Raw genomic sequence first — 21,396 nt, forward strand, 5'->3', positions numbered from 1 at the left:
CAACAGGCAGCGATAGCCCAGTTGTAGAACCAAAGTCGCGCCCCCAGGAGAATTGAACCCGAGTCGTCCCGGGAAATCACTCGCAGAAATGAACTAATTACGGAGAGGCCGAGTGAAGCTGAACCCGAGACTAACTCCGAGATCATAAAAATTCTTGAGGAACTGACAAAACAGGTAGAATCGGGAGAAAAGAAAATTGAGGCCAATGACAAAAGGGTGGAAACCTACAATTTCAGGTTTGACCAAATTCCAGGAGCACCACCGATATTGAAGGGTATGGATTCCAAGAAGTTTGTTTAGAAACCTTTCCCTCCGAGCGTGGCTCCGAAGCCAATTCCAAAGAAGTTTCGCATGCCCGAAATTTCTAAGTACAACAGACCAACTGACCCAAATGAGTATGTGACCTCCTCCACATGCGGCATCAAAGGGAATGACTTGGAGGATGATGAGATCGAGTCCGTCCTACTGGAAACATTCGGGAAAACTTTGTCGAAGGGAGCTATGATATGGTATCACAACTTACTCCATAATTCTATTGACTCATTTGCTATGCTTACAGACTCATTCGTGAAAGCACACGCCAGGGCCATCAAGGTCGAGACCAGGAAGTCAGACCTTTTCAAAGTGAAACAAAGGGATAATGAGATGCTCAGGGAAGTCGTGTCCCGATTTCAAATAGAACGAATGGACTTGCCTCCGGTCGCAGACGATTGGGCCGTTCAGGCCTTCACCTAAGGACTCAATGCTCTAAGCTCATTGACTTCACAACAGTTGAAGCAAAATCTAGTAGAGTATCCGGTTGTAACTTGGGTCGACATACATAACTGGTATCAATAAAAAATTAGGGTCGAAGATGATCAGTTTGGGGGCCCTTCTAGGTCCGTTTACCCCGCCAGAACTATCGACAAACCCAAGAGAGACATTGATCGTGAACCGAGATCAAATAGGGATCGGTATCAACCATACAATGGGGACCAAAGAGGCAATGGGTCTGGATGAAAACCAGTGAGAAGTGAAAGGCTAAGCGATTGAGGTCAAAATAATCGGGGACTTATGAGCAAAAGCAATTTTGACAGGCCCATCGGGCCTAAGGAAGCACCAATGTTATCGGAGTACAACTTTAACGTCGATGATGCTGCCATCGTATCTGCCATCAGACATATCAAAGACACCAAATAGCCTCGACCTCTACAGTCTGACCAGCCCAAAGGGATGCCAACCTAATGTGTAAGTATCACGGCACTCACGGCCACAGAACGGAAGATTGCCGACAATTGAGAGCTAACACTCTACTCAATAAGAATCTCTATTATTATGCTATTTAATTATGTTCATACTATTATTATTGCTTAATATTTTATTCAAGTACTTTGGATAAATATGGTTGCTATTGGCCTTATAATATAAATTTAATTATTTTTTCTAAAGTTAGTTTTCGGGTTAAACAGTATGGTGCTCTAGCAATTGAGCATTTGATCTAAAGTTTCACCAATTCTTCTCAATTTTGTATTATTGTCACTTGTTGATTACTTATTTTAAGGAAAACACTGTGTCTACAGTCAATAACCAGCTAGTAGATCAAAATAGAGGGACACGAACTCCAAATGATCTAACTCCCGGAACCTCACCATCCCGTTCAAGAGAAATTTTCCCATCTCGATCTACTAGCAAGGGCGACGAACGAATTGGATTAGAGGAGATGGTGAAAATTTATGACTCAATAACAGTAGTTGAACGCCCATATTAGGGAGGCATTAAGGGTTATGACTAGTGGCGCAATAGCCGCAACACCAACCCCACCCCCGAGAGTGCATCTCGACATGAAAACCCCCAACTCCAGATTAAGGAATATGAAAACTGGGGGTTCCAAGTAACGCCGAAACTGGAGGCTCAAGTACAACTGAAAACTCCGATTTACAAATTTGATTCTAACCATGCAATAACAATTCAAGGAACAAAACTGAATATATTGAACAAATCCTAGGAGTTCCTTCCACCATCAAAGGAATAAAAACAATTTCCACATGAGAATTTCAATTCTGAGACTGTATTGTTGTTTTGTTTCATGGTCTTTTATCCACCTCAAAAGTCCAACTATTTTAGTAGAATGTCAAAAACAAAGGGTTCAGTCTCATGCTTTGCCTTTTTGCATGTTGTCAGGTTCTAAGTTTTCTTCCTTTTCTTGGGAGATAGTGAGGTTGTTTCTTCTGAAGGTTCCTTGATGATACTCATATGACTCAATGGAATGGGAGTTTCGATCATTGTTATGTTAGTACCTTGAGAATCCATAATGGTGGAGAAAAAAGAGACTATAGGGTCGACGAAGAATTCAATGGAGGTTATGAAAGTTGCAGAAGATTTGCTCAAAGTAATTGAAAAGCGAAGAAAGAAAGGAATTTCATATATATAAAAGCGGGAACTGCCTTTTCAGAGCCATCAAACATAAAAAGGATGTCAATCACAAAGTCTGCCATTATAATCTTGGGAACCCCTTTGAATGACAGAACAAGTTGAAGCTCTCCACATATCCCGAACATTAAATAAAGGTTGCATGCATTGTCTTAATCACATATCGATATCACGTCAGTTTAAATTCGGGATACGAATATCGGATGAGATTTCTTTTTCATCAAGAAAAGATTTCAGTCGAAATTTTCTCCTGCTGAATATTTTTTATTTTTCGAGCATTTCTCGAGAACTACCCAACAAGTAGGGGAACTATCTATATTGATAAATTTTGCTCACGATATGTGGTTTATCTGTGCAGCGACACGTATAACGCACGAGAATGGTTTGTTAGTTGGAAGCACAAAAATTAAAGCCGGAAGAGTTGAAGAACCCTGACCAGGATCATTCATTTGGATCCGGAATGAGTATGATCAAATGGAAATTCACCAAGCACATTTACATATCCGAAACAAATTTGTCACCCTCGATGCCAAAACTTCGAGATACCCGTAAACTTTCCGAGATTACGGTTTCTGTTCGTTACGCCATCACAATTATAACTAGCGAGAATCTTGCCACCTATTGGCGACGTACACAAACGTGTAGGCTTGAGATCCGAATTATGTCCCAAATAAATTATAAATACTTTACTTTATGCACTTGTAAAACACACTCATTCTAGGCAACACACGATACTCTACAGATTACTATTTCACATTACCGCCTCATACATATCCTTGAAGAACGGTATTGTGATCTTATGTAAATACATTAAGAACCGACACTCTATTCAATAAGAGTCTCTCTATTATGTTCTTTAATCTGTCCACACTATTATAAAATAAAGACTGTAAAGTAAAGAAATCAAAGATAAGTATAGAGAGAGATTGATATATTATTCAACTTCAAACTGTTGTACATAATGAACTGAAAACTCTTCTATTTATAGAAGAAAGGAAATAGCTGCGAGGCTTTTCAGAAAGCAGCTGCGAGGCTTTTCTTAAGCTGCTTGTAAGTTGTCTGTGTGAGCTGCTTGCAACCTGCCTGTTTAATAAGAAGCTGCTGCAAATCATTTCATTGAGTTGTTTGCAACCTGCCTGCATCAGCTGCTTGTAGATAAATTTCAATTGAGTACCAAACAGATAATCTTCTTCAGTGGAGTAATAAATGGACATCCACATTATAATTATTTTCATAACACTCCCCCTTGGATGTTCATTAAAAGATATTTTGCCTCGTTAAAATCTTACTAGGAAAAGCCCAGTGGAAAAAATCCCAGAGAAGGTAAAAGAGTACACATATTTAGTAATACACAATTCTAGCTGCCTTGTTAAAAACCTTACAAGAAAAATCCCATGGAAAAAACTTTAGTAAGGAAAAAAGAGTACAACGCATATTTCACTCCCCCTGATGAAAACCTTGTTCCAAATATTTGAGTCTCCGCATTCCAATCTTGTATACCATCTCTCAAAAGATGAAGTTGGCAAAGATTTAGTGGACAAATCTGCTGGATTGTCACTTGAACGGAGTTGTTGCATATCGATGTTACCATTTTTCTAAAGATCGTGTGTGTAGAATAATTTTGGTGAAATGTGCTTCGTTCTATCTCCTTTTATAAATACCCCCTTTAATTGGGCTATGCATGCAGCATTATTTTCGTATAATATTGTGGATTTTTTTTTATCACATTCCAACCCACATTTTTTTCGAATAAAATGAATCACTGATCTCAACCATACGCATTCCCTACTTGCTTCATGAATAACTATTATCTCAGCATGATTTAAAGAAGTAGCAACAATAGATTGCTTTGTGAAGAGCCATGATATGACCTTACCTTCACATGTAAATACATACCCTATTTGAGATCGAGCTTTATGGGGATCGAATAAATAACCTACATCTGCATAACCAATATGATATGCACCACCTTTGTTAGCATTAGCAAGATACATAAGTGCACAAATTGTATATAGATAGAGTTTTTAGGACCAAGGAGTTCTTCCTCCTCTTCCGGAGGTCAGAACAAATCCTTATTCACTTCAAGTGATCGAACACCCATTTGGTGTACTAAATGGGTGCGCTTTGTCCATGTAAAAACATTTTAAGGCCTTTTCTGTATAAACAGATTGATGGATAAATATCCCGTCTGCTAAATATTCAATTTGCAGACTAAGACAAAGTTTTTCCCTTTGGATCTCTTCTGGAGTTCCTATGAGATTTATGTTATTAACATAAACAACAAGTATAACAAACTTTGATGTTGTTTTCTTTGTAAAAACGCATGGACAAATACCATCATTTATATAACCTTCATTTATCAATTTAGTGAGGTGATTATACCACATGCACCCTGATTGTTTTAAATCATACAAAGATTTTTGTAATCTGATTGAGTACATTTTTTGAGACTTTGAATTATATGCTTCAAGCATTTTAAATCCTTCAGGGGTCTTTATATAAATTTGATCAAATGAGTCATATAGGTTATGACTTGCATCTAAATGGCATGACATCTTCAGGTGTCTAGACTACATGTCTGATCCTCACAATCTTTTATAGTATTGTACACTATATTGTATCAAATATATCGTCGACGATCATTTTGTATCGGTTCGCAAGTGGCACAACTTGTTGAGATCTCATCACTTTTTTTATTTTTAGGTACCTGAACTTCTTCTGGAGTTTCATGAAATGTTATGTCGTGGGCTCTTCTAGATCTCATTTCCTCCTCATTATGATCATTCTGATCATTTGCTCCAATCCCTTTTCAAGGATTGTTACCTTTGGAACCGATCGGTTTACTACGCTTCATGCGTTCAGTAAACTTTATCCTTCATGGACTTTAATTTTAATTGGAGCATTTGCAACTGAAATATGATATTTAATTTTAGATCAGCAAATGCTTCTGGCATTTGATTTGAATTATGTTCTAAGTGAGGATCATATTAATGATAAATCGATTTATATAGCATATTTTTCAACTGTTTATTCCATCCCCCAAATATTAAAAAAACTAACTCATATCCCCAATCTTCTTTGGAAAACCTATCTTTTTGCATTGTGGTAGAGAAATTAATCATATACCACACATCAAAAGATATTAGATGGTAAAAATATTTGGTTTTTGATCCTAAACCAATTGTGAGGGGATGACTTATCATATTTTGTTTGTCTGATGCATACAAGTGCTACTGTATGCAATTTAGAAAATCTTAGACCAACACATGAGACTTTGTTCTCATAAGCAATAGTTTAGCCATTAATAGGAGGCATTCAATGCTAAACTAGCTTGGATATAAACCAACATCGTCAAGATGAACTATCTTGATTTCATAATCTGAAAATTATGCTCTTAATTGAGAAAGGCAATTTCAAATGCCAAACTGCAGGTTGACAATAAACACACATGTAACCATCTCATATATGCATCTATAAGTGGTTCACATGATAGGTGAATAGGCTCATATTCACCTTTTATATATTTCAGAATTCAGGGGTTTTAGTCCCAACTTTAGCTGGTATAATCAATTTATTATGAGAACAAGCAACACAAGAGAATTCTTGAAGAATCTTCTAGTTCTTCAGTATATGCTTATCTGAATTCTCAAATAGCTCATTAAAAATGGCAAATGAAAACTTCAAATTTATCATGGCATGTGCTATCTCTAAGTAAACTTCAGGTTTACTATGGCATAAATTTTTGCATAAGTAAACTTCTGATTTACTGTGGCTACTTTTATATCAGTAAATTTCTGGTTTACAGTAGCTACTTTTGCCTCAGTAAAACTTCTAGTTTACTGTGACTACTTTTGCATTAGCAAACTTCTGATTTACTATGATATATGATGTAGTACAAATTGAAGAATAAGGCAGGTAATTTCTCACATACATATTATTTTACCCCATATGATTGTGAAAACATGAAAATTTTCAATCTTCCAGTCATTTGTAGTCTCAATATGATAGTCATTTGTATTAGTAAATTTCGGGTTTACTACAACATATGTTTTGACCATAATCATATAATATGAATGACATATTTGTATATAAGCTCTTCGAGAGCCTTCATTTATTATCCACAATCTAATATTATTCGGACACTACTGGTGTCACGTGTCTTCTAGACAAACAATTAGTTCTTCAAGAGTTTTTGATACATTTTGTACTATCAAATATTGCTCAGACACTTCTGGTATCATAAGAGAAAATCATAATCAAATAAATAATATAAAGACAATTCTAAATTTATAAATGTCAGAAATCAAGAATTTCAATTTTTTTACCACCAACTTTGTGATAAATATCTCCTTCATGGAGAAACGCCATTAACATCTGAATATTTTATATCAAAGCGGCAACCACATAGTCATTACATCCTTCAGAAAATATACATGAGTTGTTATTTTCTTTGGGATAGTTAATAACAACTAACCATAATATATCAATGTGGTTGTAGTAGAAAGCATTCTACAAGAATGCTTTTGCCTTAGAATAATACTTAATAAAATTATCTAAGATGTTTTACGCACAACATGTACGTGTGGCAGTGATCTTTATGCTATAAAAATAATATTTACATCCTCTATCATTCTACCTCTTTAGGAGGTGAGTTGTGGTATTTCTTCATTCACTCCAAGGAATGAACACGTGCTTCAAAATAACTTTGAATAGCTCATTATTTTGTTTAAGCACAGAAAGGCACAGCTTCAAAATGTTTCCCTACTTCAGGAGGAAATTTCAATTGTATTACTTCTTCAGGAGCAAATTTAAAATACGAAATATTGAGTATATATTCTCTCAATCATATTAACTCTTTTGAAGGTGAATTGTAATATATTTACATCAAGAGCGTATTAATATTTACGGCTTTATTAATATTATCACATTCACTTCAGGGAATATATTAATATTTACAAAAATTCTCATCCTTTAGGAAACCGAACATAATTATCTGAACGCGCATTAATCACATCAAATTGTGATGTTTCAACCTCTTTTAAAATATTTACTACTTCAGAAGCAAATCGAGGCGTGCATGTAATATAAAAAATATTTCTCTAGCTTATCTTTAATTGTAACCATAGAAATCCTAAATTATCACTTCTGGTGGTCATAGGCATATACCACTTCTGGTGGTTAACAAAATTTAGTTAGAATGAGATATACGAAATGTAACCACTTCTGGTGGTTGTATATTTCTTGCAAACTCTGGTGGAGTTTAAGTGGATCTAACAATGTTATCAACTTTGTAATCCTTTATTAAGATAATAAGGATGAAAACAAATACCAAAATAGATACTGTATACGTAACATATAACCAAGCAAGCGATAATAAAGATATTAAAATATAAGCAAAAGGCTCAAATTAAATTACGTAAATTTGGCAACTCGAGATGTAAGTGATATCTACACCACTACTGCAAAGAAGAAAAACTCACCACCTCAAGGATATAATCTGCCTTATGATGCTAGGAATGAACAAAATCTAACCACGGACGTAAGAACGTCGCCTTACATCGGAGATGAACACTGAAATAGAAATTAAATTCGAAGTAAGTGCTCAAAATAGCAGAGTCTCGTGCTGATATCGTGTTATAAAATAAAGACTGTAAAGTAAAGAAACCGAAGACAAGTATAGAGAGAGATTGATATATTATTCAACTTCAAACTATTGTACACAATGAACTGAAAACTTCTCTATTTATAGAAGAAAGAAAGTAGCTGCGAGGCTTTTCAAGAAGCAGCTGCGAGGCTTTCTTGAGCTGCTTGTAAGTTGTATGCGTGAGCTGCTTGCAACCTGTCTGTTTAATAAGAAGCTGCTGCAAATTATCAACCTGTCTGTTTAATAAGAAGCTGCTGCAAATTATTTCATTGAGTTGCTTGCAACCTGCCTGCACAACTGTTTGTAGATAAACTTCAATAAAGTACCAAACGGATAATCTTCTTCAGGAAAATTATTTATAGCGGAGTAATAAATGAACATCCACATTATAATTATTTTCATAACAAAAACTATCATTATTGCTCAATATTTCATTCAAGTACTTTGGATAAATCTGGTTGCTAGTTGCCTTATAATATAAATTTAATTGCAACTCTAAAGTCAATTTTCGGGTTAAACACACTCCATACTGTTTTGGAATTTCTGTAGAAGTTAATTAGTGATAAATTCATCAGTCAGCTAATTTGTAGGGACCTCTCCGGAAATGCAGGTTTTTCTGGTATATGTGAAACTGCGGGGATAACGTGATTACGTGGCAGTGAATTCGATGTAGTAACCGACATTTTGGGTCTCCGCCACGTTGTTCTTCTCAATACCTGACCTCCACGTCAGCTGTAGACCATAGTGCTGCATTTTCCTTTTCCTTTTCTTCGTAATTGTTTTGCCTTTTTCCTTATTTTAACCTTTTTTTTAAAAAGGAGTGTAAAATGTATTTAGTTTAGCTGGTGCAAAAAATATTTTTTACAGTAATAGGATAAATTACCTACAGTAACAGGTACCTCATCCGTCCCATTTATGTTAAAGTGATTAAAATATCAAAATTATTGATTAAATATGATGATTAAAGTCCCACACGTTCTTATATATTTTGTTTAAATTTTACATCAAGCGGATCCCTACCAGTTACATTAAAATGGAAATACCTGAACTTGAATGATTCCCAAAAAGAATAAAGCGTTATTCTTTTTCACACAAATCAAAAGAAAATCGTGACACCGAAAATGAGAAAGAAAAGTAATTAAATAAAATAAATCTAATTTGATGAACTAGAAAAAATAAATAGCCTCCTATAGTTGCTAAAACTACATTAATATTATACTATATTTATATTATTATGTCTAGAATTTTAATTCATAACTTAGTTATGTCTAACTTCATACTTTCTCCGTCTCAATATGTACACATTTTTTAAAAGAATTATGTATATTTTATATTAACATTCATTTGAATTATAAAATAAAAGTTAAAAAAGAAGGTATATGTTTTTGAAAATGATGATTGTTGATCTTCTTTAGCTTTATGTTGGTTAATTAAGCTTTCTTTGATCACCAAGTGAAGACATTACAAAACAAACTTAGCTATTGATTTTATTTGGCTAATTACTCAATAAAGGAAGAAATTCGATGCTGTAAAAATCCTCAATCAACTTCATTGTAATACTTATTTCACTTTTATAATTTTATTACCAAAATTCACAAGTTAAATTAAGACAAAATGATACAAAATAACTTACATGTGACAAATAGTTGTGGTCCAATTTTAATGACTTATATTAGTTCAATTCAAAGTGATTTGATACCAGCTTACACATATGAATGATAAATTAAGTTCATCAGATGTTATTTGTAATATTACTTCACTGAATAGTTCTTTAGGGCCGCTTGGTAGAGTGTACAAGAAAAATGTTGATTAGTGTGTATTAGTAATGTTGGTATTAGTTATACTTGCATTAGTTATGCTGGAATATTTCTTATTCATTGTTTGATTTGATGTATTAAAGCATTGCATGACGAGTGTCTGGCGTGTATAAACTCTAAACTCGTACTCTGTCAAATTATAGTATAGAAAGATGTCAAACACACAGAGATTGGTTTATCTATTATACAAACGTTTCTTGTTTTAATTACTATTTGAGAAAAGCAGGAAGAGTTGATGTTGCATCCCGCATTTCGTACGTTAAAATTTCGTCGTAAGTTCATCGACGTAAGCTCGGGAATGATATTATTTTTAAGATTATAAGTATTTATGCTATTTATAACAGGCGATAAGTAAGTACCGTGAAGGTTAGAGGGTAAACGAATCAAAGAAAATGAGTTTCGTTGAAGGTTGTCAATTTGAGATAAAATACGGTGCGAGCTATAATACCCGATATTTATGGACTAGTGTCATACAAGATACCACATGACCATGATAGTAAGGTGTATAAAGTATGTTAAAAGTGAATAGTATTTTAAGTAATTTGAAATAATTTTTAATTATGTGGGTAATTGGTTAATTATTGGTTTAATGAGATTAACAAGGTGATTAGGACTTGTGAATAAGCTTAATGGAGACCACATACCCCCAAACGTGAAAACAAGTAAAATATGGATCAAAAACCAAACAATGAATCTTAGTCTATGTAACTATGTGGCTTATTTAAGGGATTTTGTGGCTAAGTCATCACATAAGTGGCCCCCACATCCACTAGGATTAAAGACCTCTCTAATTCACAAAATGAAGATGCTTATATCTACAATGTAATGGAGGAAAGTTTCAGCAAATTCATACGAGATTATATTACACAATAGCAACGAGATTTGCAATTCTAAGGGAGCCCGGTATAACCTTTCTCAAGAATATCATACAATTTTTTCTCTACTTCGATCTTGCCGTCATATGTTTTGTCGCGATTGTCGTGTATTAGAGGGATTGTTAAGAGAATCGGCTCAGGTATGTTAAGGCTATCCCTTCTTTTCTTTTGGCATGATTCATACGATACAAACGAAATGAGTAAACGCACAACTTTCATAAATGCCTCTATTCATAGAAGCACTAGGGGCGCCTATGTTCTTGATTTCCCATGTGTCTTATTGTATCTTTAGTTCATGGGTCTCAGAAAGGATACGTAGTTGATAAAGTTTATCCGAATACATATTGATCTTATGATATTCACAGAAATCTTATTAACTCACTTCTTATGCATTTCATTCATTTATACATGTACATTGACCCATGACCAGATGGCATTATATACACATATATTATACGTATATGGGATATGGAAAAAGGTTACGACATTATATATGCACCACCACCTGAACAGTTGGCATATGTTGATGATTTCTGTTACATCTCGCGTTTTCGTACGCTAAAGTTTCGTCATAAGTTAATCGACGTAGACTCGGAGATGAGATTATTTTTGAGGTTATAAGCATTTATGCTATTCATAACAACCGATAAGCAAGTGCCGTGAAGGCTAAAGGGTAAACGAATCAAAGAAAATGAGTTTCATTGAAGGTTGTCAATTTGGGATAAAATATGGTTCGAGCTATAATACCTATTATTTATGGACTAGTGCCATACAAGGTATCACATGACCATGATAGCAAGGTGTATAAAGTATGTTAAAAATGAGTAGTATTTTAAGTAATTTGAGATAATTCTTAATTATTTGGATAATTGGGTAGTTATTGATTTGAGTAGGAGATTAGCTAATTAATTAAGATCTTTGGATAAGCCTAATAAACATCAACGTGGCAGCCAAGGACCTTAGATAAATGTGACTCTTAAGTTCATTTAATAAGGTGGCACACTTAGAGGATTATGTGTCTAACTCATCAAAAAGAAATGGGGCCCACAACCTAAAATTTTGAGACATCTTCCTACATCTTTAAGGGGGGTGTATGTGCTAAGTAACGGAGGAATTCCAAAATGAATTCATATGAAATTTCATAACGCTACAACAGTGTAAGATTAAATTCTAAGACAGTACGGTACAATCTTTCTCAAGAATATCATACGGATTTTTTCCTACTCCGATTCGCTGTTACGTGTTTTTCGCAAAAGACGTGTGTTAGAGGGATTGTTAAGAGAATCGGCTCAGGTATGTTAAGGCTATCCCTTCTTTCTTTTTGACATGATTCATACGATACAAACGAAACAAGCAAACGCACAGCTTTCATAAATGACTCTATTCATAGAAGTACTAGGGGTGCCTATGTTCTTGATTCCCCATGTGAATTATTATATCTTCTGTTCATGGGTCTCAGAAAAATACATATTTGATAAAGTTTATCCGAAAGGCATATTGATCTTATGATATTCCGAGAAATCTTATTAACGTATTTCTTATGCATTTTATTCATTTATATATGTACATTGACCCATGACCAGATGGCGTTATATACACGTATATTATATGTATATGGGATATGGGAAAAGGTTACGGCATTATATACGCACCACCACCTGACCAACTGTTATATGTTGATGATTTTGCCCACAATAGCCGAGATGATAATATGGGATGACCTCAGAGGCTTGATGATGTTATGTACACCTATACCTATGCATGATACGGCATTTACACGCACGTGCATGATATTATAAATGTTTCAGGATTCACAAAGTTATTTAGACTTACAGGTAGAATTCTTTACCCCATGTTTCATCTATGTCTTTTATGTACTGATTTTCATGCCTTACATACTTAGTACATTATTCGTACTGAACCCCCTATTTCCCGGGGCCTGCGTTTCATACCCGCAGACGCAGGTAGACAGGCTGACGGTCCCCCTTCTTAGGATCCTTGATCAACGAGAGTTGGTGTGCTCCATTTGATCCGGAGCTGCTTTGAGTTTTGGTACGATATGTTTGTATACATATGGGTATGACGGGGCCCAGTCCCATCCTTTATAGAGTTGTACACTCTATTAGAGGTCTGTAGACAGCTGTGTACAGTTGGATAGTATGTGTCCTTGTCGGCTTCCGGTCTTGGATATGTAGTTATCCATAGCAGCGTGTGTGTGTGTGTGTGTGTGTGTGTATATATATATATATATATATATATATATATATATATATATATATATATATATATATATATATATATATATATATATATATGCATATATGCATATATGTCTTTTGGCCATGTTTTTTGTCATGTATGTTATTCACGTAATTCAGCATTTTATTGACAGATATTATCCATGATCTTCCCTTAATTTATGTTTATATCTTAAACGTGCATTTAGGGTGTTCGACGGGTAGGACTCGGGCACTCGCCATGGCCCCATCGTTTGGGTAGTGACAAAAGTGGTATCAGAGCCAGGTTCTGTCCTAGGGTTGTCTACAGACCGTGTCTAGTAGAGTCTTATTTGTGGGTGTGCTGTGCACCACACTTATAGACATGAGGCTACATGACATATAGGATGTTATCTTCCCTTCTTATATTAGATTTTGCGATATAAGAATTCATTTTCCTAACGACGTGTTATGCTTTCAGCGATGCCTAAGAAGGCTATAGCCACCTAGAAGGGCATGTCCATGGCTGATGAGACTACTAGTCAAGCGCCACGAGTTACCAGGGCTCTGGGAGAGTCTCATAGTGAGATTCCATCTCAGACTTCACATACCCCACCCTCTCCAGAGAAGCTCAAAATGGCACCAGCTCCAGCGCCCGCCCTTGTACGTCTAGCTCCCCAGCCAGGTGCATCGAGTTAGGAGATAAGAGAGGCTATTCAGGTATTAACTCGATTAGTAGCCGCACAGGCTCGGCATCAGGAAGTAGGTATTGGTCATGCAGATAAGGCAATCAGTGCGAGTGTTTGTGGTTTCATTAATTTAGACCCTCAGGTATTCACGGGAGCAGATCCAAATGAGGACCCTCAGGTATTTATTGATAGGATGCAGAGGACTTTGAGGGTAATGAAGGCCACTGCGACTGAGTCAGTTGAGCTAACTTCCTATAGACTTCAAGATGTTGCAGTTAATTGGTATGAGTCTTGGGAGTTGTCCAGAGGTGAGGATGCCCCTCCAGCGGTATGGCAGGAGTTTACAGAGGCTTTTCTTCGTCATTATCTGCCACCAGAGCTTAGACGTGCCAGAGTTGATAGGTTCTTAACCCTTCGGTAGGGTAACATGAGTGTTCGAGAGTACAATCTTCAGTTTGATTCGTTGGCCAGGTATGATCCTACTATTGTATCTAAGATGGAGGATCATGTTCACCGGTTCGTGATGGGGTTGGAGCCGCACCTGCTAAAAGATTGTATGTCGGTCTCACTTCAGCCAGGCATGGATATTTCTCGTATTCAGGCATACGCTCAGGGTGTAGAGGAGCGTAAATAGATGTAGAGGGCCGATCGTGAGCGTGATATGGGCCAGAGTAAGAGAGCGAGATCTTCGGGTCCTTCTGGTAAGTTTCGAGGTGGTTAGAGACAATAATACCCGAGGTATCCAGCCCAGTCATCAGCTACCGTACCCTCCTCAGTTTGCTGGTAGGAGATTTGATCGACCCACATATTCAGGGCCTAGTCAGAATTCCAAGGCCTCAAGTTCTCAGTATAGGGGTGATTCAAGTCATATGAGGCCGCCCTTGCCATGATGTGCTCAGTGTGGTAAGCAGCATCCCGAGCAGTGCCGTATGATGTTGGGTGTTTGTTATACTTGTAGTTATCCAGGCCACGTTATGAAGGATTGTCCGACGAGAGGTGATGCAAGCATAGTTCAGCTAGCGGGATCTATAACTGGTTTTTCATCATCAGTATGCCACCCTGGGCAAGGTTCACAAGCACTAATCGGTCGTGGTAGAGGCAAAGGTAGAGGTGGAGTGTCAAGCTCGAGCGGTCCTCAGAACCGCATTTATGCATTAGCAGGTCGACAGGATCAGGAGTCGTCACCTGATATTGTTACACGTATATTATCAGTCTCCTCATTTGATGTATATGCACTGATTGACCCAAGTTCCACCTTATCATATGTTACTCTGTTGGTTACTAGTAAGTTTGGAATAAAACCTGAGTTGGTTAAACCTTTCGAGGTGTCCACACCTATTGGGGATCCAGTGATAGCTAGGCGGGTATATAGAGGTTGTATAGTAGTAGTTCATAGTCGATCTACAGTAGCAGGCCTAATCGAGTTAGATATAGTAGAATTTGATATTATAATGGGTATGGATTGGTTGGCTTCTTGTTATGCCAACGTTGATTGTAGATCAAAGATGGCCCGATTCCAATTTCCAAGGGAGCCTGTTTTAGAGTGGAAAGGTAATACGGCATCGCCGAGAGGCAGATTTATTTTCTATCTCAAGGCAAGAAAGATGATCGGAAAGGGCCATATTTATCCCTTAGTTCGGGTTCAGGATGTGAAAGTAGAGTCACCAACCATTTAATCTATCACTGTGGTTAATGAGTTTCCCGATGAGCTTCCGGGTCTTCCGCCAGAGCGAGAAATTGAGTTTGCTATTAACCTATTACCAGATACTCAGCCAATATCTATTCCTCCCTATAGAATGGCACCTGTAGAACTGATAGAGTTGAAGGAACAACTAAGGGACTTGCTTGAAAAAGGCTTTATCAGACCTAGTACATCACCGTGAGGAGCACCTGTGTTATTTGTGAGGAAGAAAGATGGTTCCTTGCGGATGTGTATTGATTATAGACAGTTGAATAAGGTGACGATCAAGAATAAGTACCCGCTCCCAAGGATTGATAATTTATTTGATCAGTTACAAGGTGCCAAGTGTTTCTCAAAGATAGACTTGAGGTCCGGGTACCATCAGGTAAGGGTTAAGGAGAAAGATATTCCGAAGACAACATTCAGGACCAGATATGGGCATTTTGATTTTCTAGTTATGTCATTCGGTTTGACCAATGCCCCAGCAGTATTTATGGACTTGATGTACTGTATGTTCAGACCCTTTCTAGATCTGTTCGTGATTGTATTTATCGATGATATATTGGTGTATTCTCATTCAGAGATTGAACATGCAGATCATTTGCGTACTGTGCTCAAAGTTCTACAAAAAGGGAAGTTGTATGCAAAATTCTCTAAATGTGAATTCTGGTTGAATTCTGTAGCTTTTCTTGGGCATATTATTTCAGGTGAAGGTATCCGGGTTGATACACAAAATATTGAGGCAGTAAAGACTTGGCCTAGACCTACGACCCCGACGGAGGTTCGTAGCTTCCTCAGTTTGGCAGGTTATTATAGGAGATTCGTATAGGGATTTTCTTCCCTTTTGTACCATTAGCAAAGTTGAATCAAAAGGGAGCTAAGTTTCAATGGACTGATGCTTGTGAACGGAGTTTCCAGGCATTGAAGGATAGATTAACTTCAACACCGGTTCTAACGCTCCTAGAGGGGACCGATGGTTATGTTATCTATTGTGATGCTTCGGGCATTGGATTGGGTTGTGTACTGATGCAGCATGGTAAGGTTGTAACTTATGCTTCTAGACAACTAAGAAAGCACGAAAAGAATTACCCGACCCACGATTTAGAGTTAGCCGTGGTGATTCATGCACTAAAGATGTAGAGGAACTACTTGTATGGCATTCATGTTGATATCTATACGGATCATAAGAGCCTTCAGTATATCTTCAAGCAAAAGGAATTGAATTTACGCCAAAGGAGATGGTTGGAGCTACTGAAAGACTATGACGTTGATATTTTATACCATCCAGGGAAGGCGAATGTAGTAGTTAATGCCCTCAGCCATAGATCTATGGGTAGCATGTCATATTTACAACCAGAGAAAAGTGGGATAGCTAATGACATTCATCAGCTAGCTAGTCTTGGAGTTCGGTTACTGGACTTAGGTGATACTGGAATTATTATTCAGGACACGACAACATCCTCTTTAGTAACTGAAGTGAAGGAACGCCAGTACGAGGATCCTGTGTTAGCTTATTATAGGGATACAACCCCTCAGAAGGAGAAGACACCATTTGAGATTACAAAAGATGGGGTCCTCAGATATCGAGGAATTATGTGTCCCTAATGTTGCAGGGCTATGTCGGCAGGTTATGGGAGAAACTCACTATTCTCGTTATTCTATCCATCCAGGAGCAACAAAGATGTATCATGATATCAGGGAAATATATTGATGGGACGGACTGAAAAATGATATAGCAGAGTTTGTTGCTCAGTGCCCTAACTGTCAGTAGGTTAAAATTGATTATAAAAAACTAGGTGGATTATTGCAGGCTATAGAGATTCCGACTTGGAAGTGGGAAGTAATCAATATGGATTTCATCATAGGCTTACCTCGTACCCAGCGTAAGTTCAATTCTATATGGGTGATTGTTGATAGACTTACAAAATCAGCCCATTTCTTGCCCGTTAGGACTACATATTTTGCAGAGGATTATGCAAGGATTTACATTAAGGAGATAGTATGACTTTATGGTGTCCCTATATCTATTATCTCGGATAGAGGAGCTCAGTTTACAGCTAATTTCTGTAAGTCCTTCCAAAAAGGATTGGGGACTCAGGTAAGTCTTAGTGCGACATTTCATCCCCAGACAGACTGAGCGTACTATTCAGACACTTGCGAATTTGTTAGGGGCCTGTGTGATAGACTTCAAGGGTAGCTGGGATGATTATCTGCCGCTTATTGAGTTCGCATATAATAATAGCTATCATTCCAGTATTCAAATGGATCCATACGAAGCTCTTTACATATGGAAGTGTAGGTCGCCTATAGGATGGATCGATGTTGAGGAAACTAAGTTAGTAGGACCAGAGTTGGTACAATAAGCAATTGAGAAGATTAATCTTATACAGGGAAGGCTATTAACAGCTCAAAGCCGTCAGAAGTCTTATGCGGATAATCGACGATGAGACTTGGAGTATCACCGATGAAAATCGTTATGAGGTTCGGTAGGAAAGGAAAACTTAGCCCTCGGTACATTGGACCATATAGGATCATACACAAGGTAGGCCAGGTAGCATATGAGTTAGACTTGCCTTCTGACTTGGAGTCTGTACATCCTGTCTTTTATGTGTCTATGCTTCATAAATACATCAGAGATCCTTCTAGAGTCGTGTCAGTTGATGATGTTCAGGTCACAGAGCAGCTATCATATGAGGAAACTCTCATTTCTATACTAGATAGACAGGTTTGGAGATTGAGGACTAAAGACGTAGCTTCGGTGAAAAAACTTTGGAGAAACAATAATGTGGAAGAAATGACTTGGGAAGCCGAAGAAGACATGAAGTCTAGATATCCTCACTTGTTTCCTCTTCCAAAGAATGATCCGACTGAGACATCACAACCTTAAGGTACATGTATGGATTCTTGTGTTAGTAATTATCATTGGTCGTGTGAGGCCATTGTCATTATTGATGATTGTGGTCCTATGTGGCATCAAATTATTGAGTTTTCTACAGGAAGGGTTGATAGTAGTACTGTTACAAAGGTGACTTTGGCAAAATTTATATAGATCCCAGGGAGTGAAACATTCGAGGGGAAGGATGTTACATCTCGCATTTTCATATGCTAAAGTTTCATCGTAAGTTAATCGACGTAGACTCGGGGATGAGATTATTTTTGAGGTTATAAGCATTTATGCTATTCATAATAGGCGATAAGTAAGTGCCGTGAAGGTTAAAGGGTAAACGAATCAAAGAAAATGAGTTTCGTTGAAGGTTGTCAATTTGTGATAAAATACGGTCCGATCTATAATACCCGATATTTATGGACTAGTGCCATACAAGGTACCACATGACCGTGATAGCAAGGTGCATAAAGTGTGTTAAAAGTGAGTAGTATTTTAAGTAATTTGGGATAATTCTTAATTATATGGATAACTGGATAATTATCGATTTGAGTGGGAGATTAGCTAATTAATTAAGATCTTTGGATAAGCCTAAGGAACATCAACGTGGTAGCCAAGGACCTTAGATAAATGTGACTCTTAAGTTCATTTAATAAGGTGGCACACTTAGAGGATTATGTGGCTAAATCATCAAAACTAAGTGGGGCCCACAACCTAAAATTTTAAGACATCTTCCTACATCTTTAAGGGGGGTGTATGTGCTACGTAACAGATGAATTCCCAAATGAATTCATATGAAATTTCATAACGCTACAGCAACGTGAGATTCAATTCTAAGAGGGCACAGTACAATCTTTCTCAAGAATATCATATGGATTTTTTCCTACTCCGATCCGCCGTTACGTGTTTCTCGCAAAAGACGTGTGTTAGAGGGATTGTTAAGAGAATCGGCTCAGGTATGTTAAGGCTATCCCTTCTTTCTTTTTGGCATGATTCATACGATACAAACGAAACGAGGAAACACACAACTTTCATAAATGACTCTATTCATAGAAGTACTAGGGTGCCTATGTTTTTGATTCCCATGTGAATTATTAGTATATCTTCTGTTCATGGGTCTCAGAAAAATACGTATTTGATAAAGTTTATCCGGAAGGCATATTGATCTTATGACATTCCGAGAAATCATATTAACGTATTTCTTATGAATTCCATTCATTTATACATGTACATTGACCCATGACGAGATGGCGTTATATACGCTTATATTATATGTATATGGTATATGGAAAAAGGTTACAACGTTATATACGCACCACCACCTGATCAGCTGGTATATGTTGATGATTTTGCCCACAGTTGCCGAGATGATATGACGGGATGCCCTCAGAGGCTTGATGATGTTATGTACACCTATACCTATGCATGATACGGCATTTATACGCAATTGCTTGACATTATAAATATTTCAGGATTCACAAAGTTATTTAGACTTACAAGTGGAATTCTTTACTCTATGTTTCATCTATGTCTTTATGTACTGATTTTCATGCCTTACATACTCAGTACATTATTCGTACTGACGTCCCTATTTCCCGGGGCATGCGTTTCATGCCCGCAGGCGCAGGTAGACAGGCTGACGGTCCCCTTTCTTAGGATCCTAGATCAGCGAGAGTTGGCGTGCTCCATTTGATCCGGAGCTGCTTTGAGTTTTGGTACGATGTGTTTGTATACATATGGAGATGACGGGGCCTAGTCCCATCCTTTATAGAGTTGTACACTCTATTAGAGGTCTGTAGACAGTTATGTACAATTGGGTAGTATGTGGCCTTGTCGGCTTCCAGTCTTGGATATGTAGTTGTCCATAGTAGCCTTGCCGGCTCGCCCTACCATATTTCGCATATATATATATATATATATATATATATATATATCTCTTTTGACGTTTTTCCTCACGTATGTTATTCACGTAATTCAGCAGTTTATTGATAGATATTATTCATGACCTACCCTTAATTCATGTTTATATCTTAAACGCATGCTTAGGGGTGTTCGACAGGTAGGACTCGGGCACTCGCCATGGCCCATCGGTTTGGGTCGTGACAATTTCGCCCACAGAGGCTGAGATAATATGACGGGATGCCCTCAGAGGCTTGATGATGTTATGTACACATATACCTATGCATGATATGACATTTATACGCACATGCATGAACTTAAAAATATTCCAGGATTCACAAAGTTATTTAGACTTACAAGTGGATTCCTTTACTCCATGTTTCTTTTATGTCTTTTATGTACTGATTTTTATGCCTTACATACTCGGTACATTATTCATACTGACGTCCCTTTTGCCTGGGGACGTTGCATTTCATGCCCGTAGGCATAGGTAGACAGTCTGACGGTTCCCCTTTTTAGGATCCTTGATCAACGAGAGTTGGTGTGCTCCAACTAATCCGGAACTGTTATTAGTTTTGGTACGCTATTTTTGTATGTAGATATGGGTACGACGGGGCCCAGTCCCATCCTTTATACAGTTGTACACTCTATTAGAGGTCTGTAGACAGTCATGTATAGTTGGATAGTATGCAGCCTTGTCGGCTCGCCCTACCGTATCCGCATGTATATGTATATATATTTTTTGGACATGTTTCCCTCACGTATGTTATTCACGTAATTCAGCGGTTTATTGGCAGATGTTATTCATAACCTACCCTTAATTCATGTTTATATCTTAGACGCATGCTTAGGGGTGTTTGACGGGTAGGACTCGAGCACTCGTCATGGCACATCGGTTTGGGTTATGACAAAAGTGGTATTAAAGCAGTTTTGTCCTAGGGTTGTCTACAGACCATGTCTAGTAGAGTCTTGTTTATGAGTGTGTTGTGCACCACATTTATAAACAAGAAGCTATAGGACATATAGGATGTTATCCTTCTTTCTTATCTTAGATCGTGCGATATAAGGATTCATTTTCCTAACGATATATTATGTTTTTAGAAATGCCTAAGAAGGCTACAACCGCCCAGAAGGGCAAGTCCATGGCTGATGAGACTACTAATCGAGCACCACGAGTTACCAGGGCTCGTGCATGTCACGACCCAAAATTCTAACCTGTCGTGATGGCGCCTATCTCGATACTAGGCAAGCCGACAATCTCAATAAATCACAATTTCTTTTA

This window comes from Nicotiana tabacum, chromosome 17 (assembly GCF_000715075.1).
Source record: "Nicotiana tabacum cultivar K326 chromosome 17, ASM71507v2, whole genome shotgun sequence".
Lineage (NCBI taxonomy): Eukaryota > Viridiplantae > Streptophyta > Magnoliopsida > Solanales > Solanaceae > Nicotiana > Nicotiana tabacum.